We start from the raw sequence: 18,222 nt of genomic DNA, 5'->3' as shown, positions 1-18,222 counted from the left end.
AAAAATCATCTGTTTTTAATATCTGCCAGGGCTCAAATTCAGCTTTTATTTCACATATAAGGATGTTAACTCTGAAGCATACAGACCTTTTCTAGAACTACTTATGGTACAATTTTTCAGAAAATTGCATTAAGCAATCTGATCAATAATCGAAGTGATCCAGATTAAAACTTAAAGGCAAATTGCTTTGCTAGTTCCTGCTTTGAAAGGAATTTTGAACTTTTGAAAGGAAGAGACTTTTCTCAAAAAGATTATTTTTAGGGGATATCTAGGAAAGCAAGTTTAGCAGAATCTGTGAACAACTGGTGATGTAGGATTTATTAACCCCTGGGTCACATGTGCCATGGAGCTGCAGCAGTTCCCTATTCTTAAAGATGGGTTGGTCAGAAGTGAGAAAGTGTAAATGCAGAACATCCCCCGATTAAATACTACTGTAGGAGTAGGAGCCAAGAATCTGCATGTCTACATTGTGGTTGTTGCTGGTTTTGTTTGTGGTACCTTTTAATGGACTTGAAGAACCAAGAGGCAGCAGCCCTACACTAAGAAATGAACTTCTTGCAAAGAGAAAATTTTGCAGAGAGTGCATCTGTTTGCTGGTAAATGACATCATTCTACTACCTACACACTCCCCAGCACCTTTTGCTTTTTAAAATAACTTTCAACCAGGGCTTGGCTGATGCAGAATTGGAGATTTTCATTTGATGTGAGGTTTTCTGACAGTTTACATAGTTTATTCTTTTAATGTGTGTCATGAAAATCAAGCTGTTACCCCCACCAAGATTTCCAGAAGAACAAAGTGTGAGAACAAATTCTTTCCAGCCTTACACCAAGGCAATATGACTGACTTTTCAAGGCCTGTATGATGTAAGTGGGAGCAGTTTGGCTTTTGTTGTATAGCATAGTATATAAATATATGTGTGTATATAATAGAGATGAATGTAAAAATGTCAGCAAGGGAATATTTTAGGCTAAGTGTCAGGAACTGTTTCTTTGCACTGAAATCTTTTATGATAGAGAATAATTTCTCCATTGGGAGAAGTGGTGGGAGCTTCTTTACTCGATTAAAAACTGGACAAACCTCTCGGAGCACAGCATGGAGCAGTTTTGTGTTGGCAGAGATGTGAGCTATGCACCTAGGAGCTCTTTTCCACCCCAGTTTCCATGGAAGATAGATGGATAGTTTGATAACCCTTGAGGCAGTTCTAGCAGCATAGTGCTAATGTAGCTCTTATACTTGCCAGACCAAGTTTTCAAAAGACATTTGGACAAACTGTGTCTGAAGTGGTTCATAAATTACACTGCATTATATCAGCAAAACTCTCTTCACTTCAGGGAGGTGACTTCAGCAGCAAGAAGTCAGTACATCCACTGGGATTTTTGTTTTTACTCTTGGGAAGTTAAACCCGTGTGAAAGACTTTCCTGTGTACCAATGGAAGAAAGGTGACCAGGAATGTGTCAAACATTACCCAGACTGAGCTTGCCTGTCACCTTCCCTTGCATTTTCCCTAAAAAGTGCCTGGCTCAGAGAATCCCTTGGGTGAGTGTTAGAACTGTCAGTGTGCCTTGGCCTCACTATCACTGCCAGAGGAGAGAGGATTTATTTGCTTGGAGGGGAAATAGTGGAATTTACAGAATGAATTGGAAAGAAGTTTACACCTGATCACAGAGGTAAAGAAACTTAGAAATTAAATAAGAACATACAGATGGAAACATTTCCTTTTGCTGGTATGGACACTTTTATAGAGAATTTAAGCCACATAATACTTGCTTTCTTGTTAGGCTTGCCTTTCACAAATCCTCTAAAAGCAGTTCACAAGTAGTGATGAGAACCAGTGGATGGTGTTCACAAATGGCCATGAAGGGAAACAGAGGAGGGAAGTTCTTCTATACATTGATTTCTCTTTATCAGAAGATGTCTAGGTTTTCTTTCTTTTCAGTTCAGGTTTTGGAAAGGGGCAACTCTAAGTCCCATTTAAGCAGTATGTCTCACAGAAAAATTCTGGGCAGCTGATAGATGTTTTCAGTTAGGGACATTGTACCAGCTTAGAAACTCCAGCAACAGGCAAGGAGAGAGTGGAGAGTGCATCCCTTTCAGTAAAGACTTCTCATTGCTACAGGACAATAGTTAATGGCTTATGCTATTTTTTAAAAATATTCTTATTAAGATTTTGGTTAGATTCTTGCAAAGACTTGAATGGCACACTTGGATTTGAGGGTTCCTTTTGGAATCCCTGAGCACACTGCAGAACTGTTGTTAAACTCTGTCCTTGTCACTAATTCTGAGTCCATGGGCACGTCTGTGTTTTATGTGTGTAGAGCAAGTGGCAGGGCTATGCTTGTAAATGGAGAGGGAAATAAAATTTGCCATTGCTAGGAGTTCTGTGAAGTGTTTAAAGTGGATCCTGAGGGCTGTGGGATACCCCTGTACAGTGATTATCCATCAGAGCCCCAACAGGAGCTGCTTGAGCACAGGTGCTTCTCATGGTGATTTTTGTTATCTCTTTCAGGTGGGGAATGCATTGGATGGTGATGCTGTTCTCTTTCTCTCTCTGCTGTTCCACAGTTGAGGTGGAGGTCAGGATTCCACCGCTTCTGAAAGTGGCTAAAACATCAGGTGAAGATGAAATATGCTTTATTGTTTAAACTATGATCAGCCCTGGCTATTGAGGAACTTAAATTAGGTTATTTAGTGAAATGGTATGGTGGGATTGTAATGGAGTAGAGTTACATATAGCCAGAAAGGCTCATGTGAAGAGTGTGGGGTGCAGGAGAAAACATAATGTTTTCTCTAAGATAGTTTCTTGGATTAATCTTAGACTAAGATTTGTTATTTCTTTCTTTCTTTCTTTGAGTGCTATAGTCACTGGTAATTAATTTTAAATGAAATCAAGAGGGGTAAAAAAAGTTGCATTGGGCCCAAGTGAAAAGGAGATGTGGCTATTTGTGTTTGTTTTATTAGTAATGTTCACAAAGCCTCTAATTAATCAGACTCAATGTTTAGAGCCATAATTCAGTTGTAGCAATGTTTCCAAGAAGACCATTGCTGCTCAGTGCTGACTCAGGTGTTTTCAGAGGAGCTGAGAGACATCTGTCCTTGTTTAACTCATAAGGGTACTTTTTAGGTAAAAAGTGGAGGAAATTTGAAAGATAAAGCAAAGGTCTTAATGAATAAATAGTATTACATAAATATTTAATAGTTATCGTGCATAAGATCTGACAGGACATTAACTCTACTGAAATATCTTCTTAGGTAACCTGCCAAAAGCTGAATATATCCTAAAATGTCATTTGTCTTCTCAAAGTCATTTAGATGCCATGAACAAATACACAGGAAGGGGGGGAAAAAATCTATTCAACCTATTTTTGGCCACCAGTGCATGGCAAGAAACTTTTTCCAGTGCATTTGGGTAAGGAAATCATCAGAGAGAAGCGAAGCTTGGAGCTTGAAACTCCAAAATTTTCTTTTATTTATTTATTTTTTTTAATGTGGAAGTAGTTGGGAGCAGGAGTCACTCTGCAGAAAGGCCTGGAAGGACTGGCACATGTGAGGAAGGAGGCATCCTTGGAAGGATTGGCATAGCCAGTCACAATTCTTCATGAGGTTATACTGGGAAATATTAAATACACACATTAAAAGGGCTACTCTGTGTACGGCCTTCTTCAAGCCTCTTTCTTGGAGCAGAAATACTTTGTATTAAAGAATTGTCTGAGGCAGCAAAATGAAGCACTTTGAGCCTGTTTTATGAGCCATCTCTCTCCCCCTGGCTCTCTCCATACATATCTATGTGTAACCTATTTTAAGTGCACAGTGTTTGAGCTCTAGCACCATCTGAAAGTGTTACACTTGGCGTGTCAGGATTTCCAGCAGGCCAGATTAAAGCCTGGGTCCTTTGGAAAAGGGGGGATGCCACTCAGTCTGGTTTGCAGCAGGGGTTATGTATCATTTGTAAGTTTTTAATCGTATTTCAGAGCTGTAAAATGATGCCCTTTGGTGCTCAGCCTGTTGTTTTCATCAGCTGCCTGGCTGTGTTTGAGCTCTGGGAAGCTGATAATTTGGGGATCATGGCTCACTCCTTCACAGAAGGTGTTGGGAATTATGAGAATATGAACAGAGTTGGATGGTTTGCAAATGGCTGCAGATTTCAGATGGGTTGAGAGGCTTGAGAAGGTTCACAATAAGCAGGCAGCAGTGCTGGGGGGCCAGATTTCACTCACAGGAGGGCCTCCAGTGCAAATGGTGAGGTTTTCTTGCAGTGTGGTAAGAGGTGCCAATTAATCAGCTGGAGAGATTGAGAATTATCTAAATTAGCAGCTTGAAAAATAATCTAAAATAAAATAAATTGAAAACACTTGGAGAGTCTTTAGGCTATTGGGCAGGGAAAGAGGCTTGCAAGCAGGTCTTATTGCTGAGTTAAAAGGACTGATTGTAGCATTCACTGATTCTAATTTTATTTTTTTTAATCTGAATATGTTTTGCCTTCTTTTGGAGAGGATTTGCAGAGTCACTGAATTAGTCAGTTTTCATAATCTGGTATTTCAATAATAGCTGTCTGAACAGTTGGGGACTGTTTGCCCCTGCATGAGGAGGGAAATGATACTGCTGCAAGGAGGAAAGAAATCCTGCACTGAAGAGAAGAGTTCTCAGCTGGAGAGCCAGCCTGATACCAGCAGGCCACAGCTTCCTGCAGGCTCTGCAGCTGAGGGCACCATTGCAGTGATGGCACTGATGCCACCATGGCACTGACAGCTCTGCTAAATTGTTAGCAAAACACAAATAATCAAACAGATAGATTTTTAAAAAAATTTAAAAAACACCAATAAATAAATAAATAAAACAGAAAAAAAACCCCAACCAGCTGCTTCAAAGTGGAAGTGCATAGTTTAGAGTACAGGGGTTCCTGGAATGTTTTCATTGATATCTTCTGACAGCTCTTTTCACTGCTGCTGATCTAGTATTCCTTCCTCTTTACTGCTGTTGGAAAGATTATTCTTAGGAAATAGAGACATACTTTGGGATTTCTGCTGGCAAAAATAAATACACAGTGTCTTCATGAAGTAATAAGTGAATAGGATCCTATTGTAAATATTTTGCAAGAAGGAAATGGAGTAGGGACTGAGGTGTAAGGAGCAAAACATGTTTCCAGAGGTCAGCCTAATTTAGTACCAAAAAAAGCTACCAAATACCTAATGATAGATCTCTTCCATACCATAATGTATTTATAGATACTCCTGATACGTACAAGTTTAATGTAAAATAAGAAAAAATTATTTTTTTCTAATTTTTTCCTGTCTTAGAAGATGGTATTTTTATATCATCTTTAAACTGTCTTCTTGATCTAATTCTTAATTCTTTATCTAATTCTTAATTCTTGATCTAATTCTGTGCATCACTCTACGGTAATGCTTATCACCATAACTAAACACTTTAGTGTTTTATAAACTGGTTGTTTTGTAAAAAAAGCTATTTTTCCAAAATAACATTTCAGCTTCTTGCAATGTAGCTGTCTAAATTTTGAAGACAATCAGGGACTTTAATTTCCAAGGGAAGTATTTTATGATAAGTCATTTTAGAGTACCCCTGAGGTGCTCACAAAAACTCATTAATTCAGACCCCTTTCTGAACACAAAAAATGTGACATTCTGGGCTTTGTAAAAAAAAAAAAAAAAACAACCCAAAACAGTTATGCTTAGAAGGATAGAGAGCTGCAGAGGTTGGCAAGGAAGGACATTAGGTGGGCAAGAGGAAGGTGCTGCTTTGGAAGGTTTTCTTTAGAGCTATTAATGGAGCTTTAATTGCAGCAGAGGGTGGAAAAAAGAAGGAAGGACAAGATGGGATGAGGATCTCGGGCAGAAATGGATAGTTAAAGAATTCAACATGTTAAATAGTTCAATAGCTAAAGTTTCAACATCTGTAAGGATAATATAAATATTAATTTGTTGGTGTTAATATTTTGTAAATATTTTCTGTCTCGTCAAGTGCCCTGAAAAATTATGTTGTCACTTCAAGGTAATGGCAGGGTTTTCACCCCTGAAGATTCTTCATGGGCTAAAATGTGCTGACTTTGACTTAGGCCTGACAGTAAGGAGGAGATAATTCTGATTTTAAAAAGAAAAAGGAAACTTTTACTAGATTTACCCCAAAATTACATTTGGTTTGTTCAGCTATTTCTCCTGTGAAGTATGAGTATGGGGCCTGGTTTTTAATACTGTTTGGCAAATAGCCAAGTATTCCCACGGCTGGCATTCAGCTTTTGGAGATCAAGAGATCTCAGATCACAGGAGATAGATGGTATTCTCACCCCTGCAGAGGCTGTTGAGAGGGGAAGTGACAAGGTTGCTCAGTGGGTTACAAATCAAACTGGAGGTGCTGGATAAGAAACCATAAAATTTAGTCTGACTAAATTATCATGATTGTACCTCTGAACCTAAAATCTTTTCAGCAATGAGCCTAAAAAATATATATCCCCAGAAAATCCTTCCCAGCCTGACTCTGTTTTGTTTCTTTCTGCTTTGGATTTACTGGGCTTTCTTTTGTTCTTTTTCCTCTAAGGAAATACAGCACTACTGAATTATCCTCAATAAATCCTAAATCTGCTGTGGGAGTTGGGAGAGGCAGCAGAGCCCTGGGTGAGGTGCACTGATAATGGTTCCTGCAGAGTGGAAAGGACAAAGATGACACAACTTAGCACAGAACAAAGCAGCATCAAGGCTTTAAGCGTGGCTGTTGCAAACCTCTTTGGGATTCTAATTTATTTATTTTTTTTGTACAACGGATCTGTGTCAGTGCTTGACGCTTTTGGTGAGTAGGTTTCAGTTCTCCTTCTGCATCAGCAAAGGCTTTTATGCCAGAAATTTCAAGAAGCTTTGTTCCACTACCTGGAGTGGAGAGGGAAATTTATAAAAGAGTAAAGTAGAGAAAGAATTCCACACATCCACCAATATTTTTCTCATTCCCCAAGGCTCTGTCTTTTCATTCTCTTGGTGCTGAGAATAATTTTTCTTTTTACTGTCTTCTTGAGTAGCTCTCACCTAATATATTTTATCTTGCTAATAAATTAGTTTTCTGGTTGTTTTAATTTTAAGTTTGTTTGTGACACTACCCGAGTCTTAAAATTGGTAATAAATGACCACAGTTCATAAAACTCAATCTTAAAAAGTGAGAAATTGATTCTCATCTTGGTTAAGTGCTCAGATACCATGGTGTGTAAAATAGATAATAATTGTGTGTGATTCATAATCCTGTCCTCTTACCTGCCCAGGGACATGCTCTTTAATTTTGTAATGAGTAAAACTAGAAAGCTTCAGTTTGAATCCACCTTCAGTTGTGAGTAAAAGTAAGACTTCTTTTGCAAGAACTCCACAGAGGTGTGGGTTTTCAGTGGTAGCTGGAAACAGCATAGGGATGGTGGTTTGAAACCTCTCCAGTGACTGAAGCATAAATAGAAAATATTGCCACTTCTCACTGTGAAGAACGATATAAAATTTTTCACTTTTATTTGTAGAAGTTTTCACTTTTATTCTGGAAAGTTTTGTAAGAACAGTCAAGTATTTCCATTTCTTGCTGAAATTGGGCAAGTTTATGCCCCCCATCACCTGGAGTGCTTTTGCTTTGGCGGGAGAAAATGCAGATAAATTTTATCAGTCTTCACCTCCCTGTGGAAGCTTTGGATTCATTTCCTTTCCAGGGGAAGGGGAGCAGCTAAGAGCAGTTTAATCAGGTCAGAACACTTAGCCAGGATCCCGTCTTTGGGGCCAGAAGTAGCTTTTATGGGACAACATAAGAGTCTGAACAGTGACAATTCTTTGAAGTGTGACTGATGTTCACCTGTGGGTAACAATCAAGATTCTGTGTAAGGAAAAGAGAATCAGCAGCTCTGTACTCACTGGTCAGTCTAGAAGGCTTTTCAGGTTTTGTGAGCATGTTTCTGAAATAAATTTTGAGGTGAAAGGCCATTTATTTTCTCTGGATCTCCGGTACCATGCTGGCTTAGTGAGGCTGTGCCTTAGAATTTTGTTTTGTTTTGGTGGGGTTTTTTAAGCTCCTGAGGTCATTTTCATGACAATGTGTGTGATGGCTCCAAGATTTCAGTTCCTGAATGGTAATCACTACTTCAGAGTCCATTTTTTTGTGAACAATTAAGATAGAATGAAATTAATATGTATAACTGTAGAATATAGCACACAGAGAAAATACTGTCATCTTCTTCCCCACCCATTTAGGCTCACAAGGTGGCCCTACATAGTTGGAGCTCATCTTTATTATCTTGGCTAGGAGTCTCATATCATCATATCATTTTTCATGATAAGCTAAAAATGTATTTGGGAACAGAAAGACCTATTTATGCTGGAATAGGAATTTGAGTCTGTCTTCACTCAGCTGCAGCTTATCCTCATGGCAAACATAGCCAGAATATGGGAAACACTGGTGTCCCTGAATCTAACACCTCTGTTTGATTGTACTGGGGTTTGGTATTATTCCCCCAGTATCAAAATGCCATGATTCAAAATAAATACTGGTGAGTGGATGAAAGTGAAAAAAAATAATCCAGAGATTCCAAATTCGTTCAACACCCACATTGCAAAGTCACAGCAACAAGTGAAGTTAAACAATAGAGATTTCAATACTGATGTGGAGGGGAGGAGGAGAGTTGGGTACAATTTAGGATCTGCAGAACAGTTAAGCCCTATTTTGTTAGGAGACACAAACAAGACTGTTATTTGGTGCTGAAACATGGGATGAGAACTTGTAAAAAATGTGCATTTTCTTGTTCAGCTAAACACTTCCAAGAGTAATGAACAAAGATGGACAACTATTAGAGGACTTTATGTATTTTAATGTTACAAGTGGGAACTGCAGGATTAAAACAAAGACCTCAAAATGCCATATGCTGATTTTTATCTGTTACAGAATCAATTCAGCTGCTTGTAACTTTAGGTTCTTATTACTGCAGAGGTGAAAAATGCAGTCTTTGTGGGCCTTGTAATCAGTTCCAAAACCTTGGATCTTAAGCCACAAGGCATTTAAATGCCCTGGGAGCTTGCTCTTTAACTCCTTGGAGGTAAAAGTAAATCCACAAAGAAAGTGCAGTAATTCTTCCACGTGTTTAGCTGTGCTCATTCCCCTCCTCTCCACAAATGTTTCTTAATGTTTTTCCTGCTCGTGGGCTTCCTTTAGCCCTGTGCTTGTACCTGATGGATGATCAATGCCCTGGAACCTCTGTTCTCTTGGGCTCCCAGCCTAACCTTGAAGCCTTCAGGTGTCACGTATATTCAGTGCCTTGGAATTCTTTTTTTCCATCCGTTTTAATCCTCTATCATCAATCTGTTAACAATGGCTGCATGTTTTGTTTCATCTCAGGAAACATCTGGAATACCCATACATATTTAGTGGTCTTTTGTTGAAAGGATTTTTTTTTTATTTGGTTTCATATGTCATTTTTCTTCTTTCATATACCTTGCTTAGCTACCTATTTTCACTTCTATATATGTTGGGTCATGAATTTGTAAAGTGGATCTTTGTCCTGCCATCAAATAATGGGTATGAGCAATTGCTTATTTATGCAGCTTTTTAAGAGTAAGTCTTTATTTAAGAGTTGTTTGACATAACTTTTCAAAACAAGTAAATAAATAAAAAATCATAATGTTTTAGAAATTACCAACTAATGTGACTAGGTACAGTCTTAACAGTGCAAATGATAAAGAATAAAACACAAAAAAATACTGCTAGATAAAAAGCTGGCAGAAGGTAGAAGTGCAGAGCTTATCTAAGTACATCATAGTCATACTAATTTTAATAAAAAATAATTATAGTGCAAATCTTTTGTAGAACATCCTGTTGCATAGAGCTCTTTGATGGGAAAAAAATAAAATAAAAAAACAAGAAGTAGATGCAGAGTTCATCTGTGTTCTCAAGTCTTCAAACCCTCTTCTGAAAGACTGTGCTTTGAGAACTAAGCTGAAATATAGAAAAAAAAGGTGGAAATGGGCTGAGAGGGGGGAGGTGTTAAACTTTTCCTTGAAGTCATGCCACACACAACCAGGAGTAGAGCAAGAATATGAAAAAGGTCCAAGAAGGGAAAAAAATTAAATGAGCTCTGGACTAGGGCCTCCTTCTGAAACAGAGAGTCCCATTTCTGTCATGGTTTGCCCAAGGGGAAGGAGAGGGCTGTGTAGCAGCATCTGCTCCCTGCTGTCATAGGCCTGAGAGACAGAAACACCCCTGAGCACCACAATTAGATGGAGTCCCTGTCAGTTGAAGGCACATCATCTCAACTCTGTCACTGCCTGTGCTGCTGACATCATGGATGTACATCTACAGAAGTGCCGGCCTTGCGGTTAAAACTGCCTGAGAGCTCTGTTTGCTGTGTGCCTTCCATTTGGTGGGTTACGCAGTTGTTTTTTCTCCATGGCTCCTTTGAGGAGAGATGATTTTGTAATTTGAACCACAGGCAAATTCACTATCACTCTTGGCCAGTGCATTTATGGACTTTGCTTTCAACCTGGTTTTAAAACTCGCTCATGTGTCTCGCTGGCTCCTACATTTTAGGGGGATCTGATGTCCCTACAACCATTAAGATTTGGCCACGTTCTGTTCCAGCCCCTCAGAGCTGCAGGAAGTTTTATTCCTGTTGCACATCTGCAGTGCGAGCCAGGCATTTGAAATCTGAGCCCCTTAAGGGCCCATGTCTCAGAGATATTGATCATCTCCTGCAACTTTTCGTCTGCTTTCAATTCCCATTGCAGCCAGCGGGAGTCGAGGCTCTCTGCACCTTGCAGGATGAGGCTCGCAGAGGTTGCCCTTGGAGGAGGTTGTCTGCCTTCAGCTGGCTGGCTAATCTCTCATCAGATGGCTCCATGTGTTGCTGAACATCCCAGATATTCCTGCTGTCAGCTGAAGGTAGAACAATATCTGCATTGTCTGGGCTCGAGCTGAAAAGTTGCTAAGTGAGAGCGAGCTGGAGTCATGGATTTCAGCTTTTCTGAAAATTTGCATGTGAGGCTTCATTTTGGAATATTGCCTTTCTTAAGAAAGGGCATATTTTCCAGGAACTTTGGTGTTCTGGTAAATTTTTCTGTTTGACAGTGTAGCAGTTAAAGCAGGTTAATAATTAAAAGCGGGGTTAACTTCCAGGTGGGGCTTCTCTCCTGCTCAGACTAGCAATGAAACAGGGAGGTGACTTGAGCACTCCAGCTCTCTGAGATGGTGGAGGCAGTTCACATGTGATCAGCTCCCAAAACAATCTTCTGAAATAGTTGTGAACATTTAGTATGACTGGAAATGAGAAGTGCATCTGAACCAAGGGGAGGTGAGGAGGCAGAAAACCTCACCTGAGCACAGCCTTTTTTTAGTGGAGGGCTAAAAAAAGAAAAGATTTCTTGAACCAGGGTCCCAAATTCAAACACTTTTGAGGATATGAATGGTCCCTTTTTGCTGCTTCTCATAGAGTGTATGAATAAAGAAAATTATTGACATGAACACAGGAGCATTTTTACAGGAAGTGACAGTGGACGACTGTGGATAACTTCATGGATCCTTTTTCCGTATATTCTGTGAATAAAAGATTTTCTGAAAGGAGACTACACTGAAGTATAAGCCAAGTTCTACTTTCTGCAGAATTCCAACACTTAAATAGTGCAGAAGAAAAAAAAAAAGATAATTTAAGGCACAGAAAGAGCTTATTTTTAGGAATCTGAAGCACCTGTCAAAAGGAAATTGAACAGAACCTCCAAAAAGCAAATCCAAACCACCTTAAGGTAGCCAACAAAAGTTAAAGGAATTATTAAAATATGGAGCTTAACACTTACTGAGTAAACCCCTTTTTCTCCCCTACTTGCACACAGCTATTTTGAGTACACTCAGCACACACTTTATTCTCCAGGCCTCCATTCCCAAATGGGACAGGATGCTCACTTGCCTTCCCAGTCAGAGCTTTGGTCCTGAGTCTTTCTGTTTTCACTGGAGTCAGCTTAGGTTGTATTAAGCCAAAGTGCACAGCATATTGGACAGGTGAAAACTGGCAATTTGAAAGCATGATTCCTTTTCCAGAGACTGGATCTATCCTTATCCTAGGCAATTATTTTGGCAGTGCAGTTTCCGTTTTCCAAGCAGCAATGCTGCCAAAGATTTTGGTCAGTCAGGGGCAAAAAAATTCTGCTAAAAAAGTTAAAGCTAAATCAGCAGCATGTTGAAATCAATAGGTGGATGTGGAACAGAAAACACAGAAAAGCAGAAATGTATCTGCTACATCTTCCCTAGGTTTTGTTCTTTTGATGCAAATATCTGCTGTGCCTGTGCAGATTCAGTATTGATAGTTTAAAAGGACAATAACTCTCTGTGCAGTAGTTACCTGCAGCCTGATGCACATATTGTCATTAAGTAGCCCTTGGAAATATCTTTTTGCAGCTGACCAGCATTCTTCTGATTGAGTTCAAGAACTGTTGCATATTTAGTGAATCTTCTGATACTGAAACTTTTCTGTCAGAGCAAAAATTATTCATTTAGGAAACCTCTTAACCCCAATCTGAGTTTCCTTGATATGGAAACCAGGGTGTGGGAAGAGTGGAAAGAAGAAATGGTTCATGTCAGGCTCCCTGTTTTGAAGTTAGGGCATTGCCAGGATGTGCATCTGAAGCCAAGGATGCTCCTGGATGCCAGGATGGTTTTATGATCATCATTAGTGACAACTGATCCTGGTGTGGGGCTCATGTCCTAGCTATCAGTGCTCTTTCTTCAGGAACAATTTTCACAGTGATTTTATGATTGGTTCACTCTCCAAAGCAGTTTTTCTAGACACTCTGAAGAAAAATTATTTGTGCTTTTATATAAAAAAAAATATTTGAAAACCTAGATACAGCTTGGTCTTGCTTTTTCCCAACTGGAAGAAAAATTCCTGCTTTTAAACAATTTTAAAAGCATCAAGAAAGCTATGGTTGTATTTGATCTGTCAGTGATATTAGTTCTTGTTGTTAATAAAACAATAAGAACACTTGTTGGGTGATCTTGATCACTCAACTCTTGATCTCTTGGACTGGGTGTTTAAGAAATTACTGTGCAGCAAATGCAACCATCAGTGTGGGAACAGGAGATGGCATTAAATGTCTGTGTTTATCAGAATAGATACAGAACCTAAGCATGCAGAGAAAAAGACAAGTTTATTGGTAGGAATGTGGGCACTTCAAGGATTAACTATGAGTTTTCTGGATATTTCTGTGATGCATTTAAGTTCCTGTCTAGTTTTAGGCTGTATTTGACTGAATTCATGTGTCTCTCTTATGTCCCTGGGACTATTTCCTTGGGTTATTCATGCCCTTAAATATATTAAATAGTAGTCCTGAGGGAGGTGTTTCAATAACAAAATAAAATAGATTTGAAATAAACTTAATTAAGAATTCTGATTTTCATTACATTGTATTGATGTAAATCAGATACTGGACAGAAGTAGAACCAAAATGATAGAGGTGGTTGCATTTCCTGTAAGATTTCTGGTATGGTGCTTGTCATCAGATAAGGAAGATCAGAATTTTAGTATGGAATTAACTTGTTTTCCATGTCACTGTCCAGCTGCTCTGACTGCAGAGAGGGGATGCTGGACATGGGCACAATGACTTTTTTTTTGGTGTCTTTTATGAGTCACCTCCAATAAAATAAAGAGGGGAAATATGCAGAAAACTTCTACTCTTGGACTGATAAATGTAAGAAACTGAGTGTGCATGTTAATTTACTGTGAGGAACCAAACTAGAATTACTGTTTTGGGTTGGTTTTTTTTTTTTTTTTTTTTTTGTTTGTTTTGGTTTTTTTTGGGGTTTTTTTTTGTGTTTTTTTTTTGTTTTTTTTTAATTTCTTAGTGATGTAACCCTCTTAGTGAAATGGCATTACTTTAAAGAACATCTTTGCATTCTGTAATAAATGTGTGAGTATTAAAAAGCAGGAGCCTCTCCAATGGTAATGACATGGCAACATTCATCCTCTGATAATACTGCAATACAGATCTTTATGCCTATGGAGTTTAGACTTGCATTATATTCTTGGGCTGTTCATGCTTGTCTTTTAAAGAAACCCTGACTGTGGCTGCTCATCACATTCACATTTTTAGGTGTTTGCAGTGTGAACTGAAGATACTTTTATTTCTTGGAAGTGGTTTATTTGTCTAATTTTCAACTATTTTTTTAACACTTATTTACTTCAACTCCACTATTTAAAGACAAAACAAACTACATAAAAATCCAAGCCACCTCACAAACTGTGAAAGGCTGATTAAAAGCTGGTTCACTCTGCTTGTATGTGTCCTCTTATCAGACTGGCCTTTTCCTTTCCAGATGTCAGAGTTTTATGTGGTGAAAGTGATACATCTTATTACCCAGATGGTCTAAGAAGGCAACAGCTTCTGGGAGGTAAATGCTATTTAATTCTCTACATCCAGGGTCTATAAAGAGAGAGACTGGTCACTAAAGTGTGTGAATGTTGCAATATTAATTTGGGAACTGAAGCCTTGAACCTACTGATTGTGCACTTGACCAGATGTGGCCTCATCTTTACAGGCAGCAACCAGACTGCCAATAAAATTATTCAAAACAAGACTCAAGTGTGGCAATCACAGGACTGCTCTTCTCATCACAATGAGTTCAACTGTGCACACACAGTGAGGGTTTAGTTCTCATTCACACTGAAATATAATAGGTTTGAAGGGAGGAGGGTTTTTCTGTCTTTTTTTTGTAGGTTTTGTACGTTTTTTTGTTGTTTGGGGGGGGGGGTGGGTGGGTATTGGGACTTTTTTGGTGGGTGTTTTTGTTCATTTGTTTTGTTCATGTGTTTGTTTGTTTTTCCCAGAGATGTATCTGTCAGTGAATTTTCTCCTAATTTTCTGTACAGATATTTTTGGGAAGAAGAGATATAATTCAGCACAGCTTGAGAGAATTGATAATTGGGCACAAAGGGCTTAATTAATTTTGTTCTTGGATGATGGTGTATAGCATAGGAATCTCACTGAAATAAAAATTACATATCTGAGGGCAGAGCTGACCCATATAAAGTAAGTGTGGCCTCCCTCCTAAATGCCAGAAGCTATTGGACAGCTTTCAGAATGTCTCCTTGGAAATTACTTTAAGTCAGCAAATAACCAGACAGAGAAGCATTTCCAATTACCTTTGTTTTTTTTTAAATGTTATGTTAGTTTTTCTGGAGACAGATCTGCATGCAGCAAAGTGTGCTATCCAGCTGAATTAAGTTAAAAATAGACTAAGCTAAGGTAAGCAGGTGCCATCGCAGTGGTATTCTGGAAATAGCACCAAAAGACTCCAATTCTGGGTTTGACTGCCCCTAGTCCAGGTCCCCAGATCTTTTGACATAAAGCTCTGCCAGAGATTGCTGCCTCAAAGACTTACAGGTGATGGAAAAGTGCTTGTCTGCCATGGGGAGTCCCCAGTCCTAGGAGATCCCCCAGGTTTGGGGGTCTGGGGAGAAGACCCCTGTACAACTGACTGTTTTTTTTCCAGTTCGCATTTGGGAAAAATACAAAAAAGGTGAAGTGTCAAAGAAAAGAAGCAAAAAGAAAAACAGAAAAGAAAACAAAAATATTTTTGGGGTTTGGGGTAGGGGTTTTGAATAGCAAAAATCATTAAAGTTGACATTGAGGCCTTACTGATTCTCAATTCTAATGCTTTTTCTGTATTTGATTTCTCTAGTAATCTGCTCTCCAGCTGACCTTTCAAACATCTAGCCTCAATGTTTCCATGCTCACCATCTTCATTTTTTTAAGTGTAAAAGTGCGAGAAAAATTGTCAAGAACTGAACAGCAACATGAAGCTGAAATTTTATTTGGGTTGCTAATCAGAACAAGAGACCTTAATGCTGTTAATAGAAACACTGGCATAGTGTGACTTGAAGATACCCACATTTGAACGAAATAGTTAATTTTACAGCACAACTGAACAAAAATCCTTTAAAAGCTGTGGAAGAGGCTGTTGTTGATGCTAACATAGGTTGATAGCCAAGGCCTGAAATTAATAAGGGAGTCTAGCAAGGCAAGGCTTCTAAATTACTGAGGAGACAGGAGATGAACAGAGAGAAGAAAGCGCTTTTAAAATCAGCTGATCTACTTTAAAGCCAACCTGAGTACAGATGGTAGGAGCTGAAAGCAGGAAGGAGAGAGTTTGCTAAAGTGTTCTGAACAAGTGCAGGTGAGTTTTGGTTGGGTTGTGTCACAACTGGTAGTGAAAGAAGCTGAGTGCCCGATGAAAGGTCAGGCCATTAGCAGACAGCCCAAACTGGGTTTGGTGGTTGTCCTGTGCAGCCAGGACTTGGAGTCAGTGATCCTTATATCCTTCCAACTCAGGATATTCTCTGTTTTATTTGAGTAAAATGCCCATGGGTGGTGAAGGAGCTGGGAATACTTGGAGGGAGCTGGAAGGTCTGAAATTCCAGGTCATTGTGACCTGAATTATCTTCTAAAAGCAAGTGAGATGGAGGGTCATCTATGCAGCTGGAACTTGTGCCACAGCTGTGGGTAAAAAGGTACTTGTCAGAAAAATATAAAGCTACCCAGAGAATGTCTGAAACTCAGCTAAGCGCATGTCAGAAAGTTTTGTAGCTTCAGATTCACTCTCACAGTGCCCATCACTGGGTGTATTTTGTTTTCTCCTGGTTTCTAGAGGTAAGCAGTGATGCTCCCATTGCTGGCTAGGACGATCTCTGAAACAAGTCTCAGCTATTGCCTTCCCTCTGGCTGTTATCAGTGTTCTCTGGTGAAGATCACAGTCTAACCAAAGTGTTGTCTCTTCTCTTGTAAGTCAGTGACAGAACTGGAGTCTTCAAGGAAAGATATCACTTTTTCACTCTAGGAAACTAGAATGTTTCTGCCTCAAGACCATTGTTTAGCTTATGGGTAAAGATATTTATGCATTATTTAATGGGGGTTTTTTTGGTCTTATTTATTTAAGTAAATATTTCATAATATTTAAGTATAATAGAGTAAGTATATTTCATAATTACTCAGTATTATTTAGCCACTAAAAGTAAAGCACAATGCTTTTAACACTTTTTCTCATTGCATAAGATTTGGAATGGGGTAGACACAATATAGATTAAGAATTCTAAAATTAAGATTTTTATGTATTACTCTTACTTTTGACTGAATCTCACTTGTTAGGATGTTAGGAGATGGAGATCTCATTGGAACTGATAAGCATGAGAGGTCAGTTAGCAAAATGTCAGAAGCACTTTATCTTGCTATTACTTAGGCAGCCTCTCCCTAGCCTGCAAGTGCCCAGGGCAGAACCAGGCTGGATTCTGAAATTTTCCCTTGGGTCTGAGTACATACAGAGAATATTTTTAGTGGAGGGGTATGTGTGTATAAGAAAGAGTCAGCAGGTGAGTACAAAAAGAAAGCTGCAGGGCAGTGCACAGAGGAGCCCATGCTGCAGCTGAAACCAAGCCAAAGAAATTCTTAGAATTGATTCTTCCTTCAGAGGAGAGCCAATACAGGAAAATGCAAAGCTCTAAGGGGTGCTCATGCTGACCATCTCGTTTTAAATCTGGTACTCACAGGAGTCAGCTGGTTCCTTTCCTACCTGTGAGAACTTTAAATATGAGTCAATATTGAAAGAAATAAACACCATTCTTTTATAAACAGTCTAGCTAAATCAGAAAATAAAAGCTTGATGAAGAAATCACTTGGTGAGGGCCTATACAGGGAGCTATGTGTTAAATATTATGCAGGAAATCGGACTAGATAATCAGAAGTGTACTTCTGGCCTCAAAATGAACAAATCTCTCCAAAGAACATTTTTTGGATGTGTTTGAGGTAGCTGGTGGCTCCTTTGAACTCCCTCAGACTGAGAGTGGCTCTTAGTTGTGTTTAAATCAAATGGGAATCACTTTATATATGTGACATAAACAAATTGCTTTGTTTAAGAGCAAACAAACATGCATCCATTTATTTTGAGGACAGGGTTCTTTAAATTTTTCAAGGGAATATTTACAATAATTTCTTTAACCTCAGTGGAATATAGTGCTGTAAGAACACTTAATATTTATAGAACATAAAACTTCTCCCTTTTTTTTTCCCTTTGTGTGCATATACAGTAATAAAGATCAAACAGGGTTTAAGGATAAAAGTGACTATATTTTTTAAAAGGATTGTGGCATTTCCAGATAAATGCTGAAGTGAATAACTATGCCCACTTATGTAATTTTTGTTCAGCACCACTGGGCCACTTGTCCAAG

At 38.8% G+C, this 18,222-nt stretch overlaps 1 long non-coding RNA gene across 1 annotated transcript in view; it reads left to right on the top strand.

Annotated features, from left to right (window-relative positions):
- The window catches only part of LOC135298658 (uncharacterized), a 501,452-nt gene that overhangs the window by 347,478 nt on the left and 135,752 nt on the right, over positions 1–18,222 (top strand). The window contains exons 18-21 of the long non-coding RNA XR_010360690.1: positions 2,509–2,615; positions 6,552–6,800; positions 14,319–14,393; positions 15,684–16,178. This is a non-coding gene — a long non-coding RNA (uncharacterized LOC135298658). The remainder of the gene's footprint in view (positions 1–2,508; positions 2,616–6,551; positions 6,801–14,318; positions 14,394–15,683; positions 16,179–18,222) is intronic.

This window comes from Passer domesticus, chromosome 4 (assembly GCF_036417665.1).
Source record: "Passer domesticus isolate bPasDom1 chromosome 4, bPasDom1.hap1, whole genome shotgun sequence".
NCBI lineage: Eukaryota > Metazoa > Chordata > Aves > Passeriformes > Passeridae > Passer > Passer domesticus.
The sequence above is the reverse complement of the archived record's forward strand: the minus strand, read 5'-3'. Positions and strand labels throughout refer to the sequence as shown.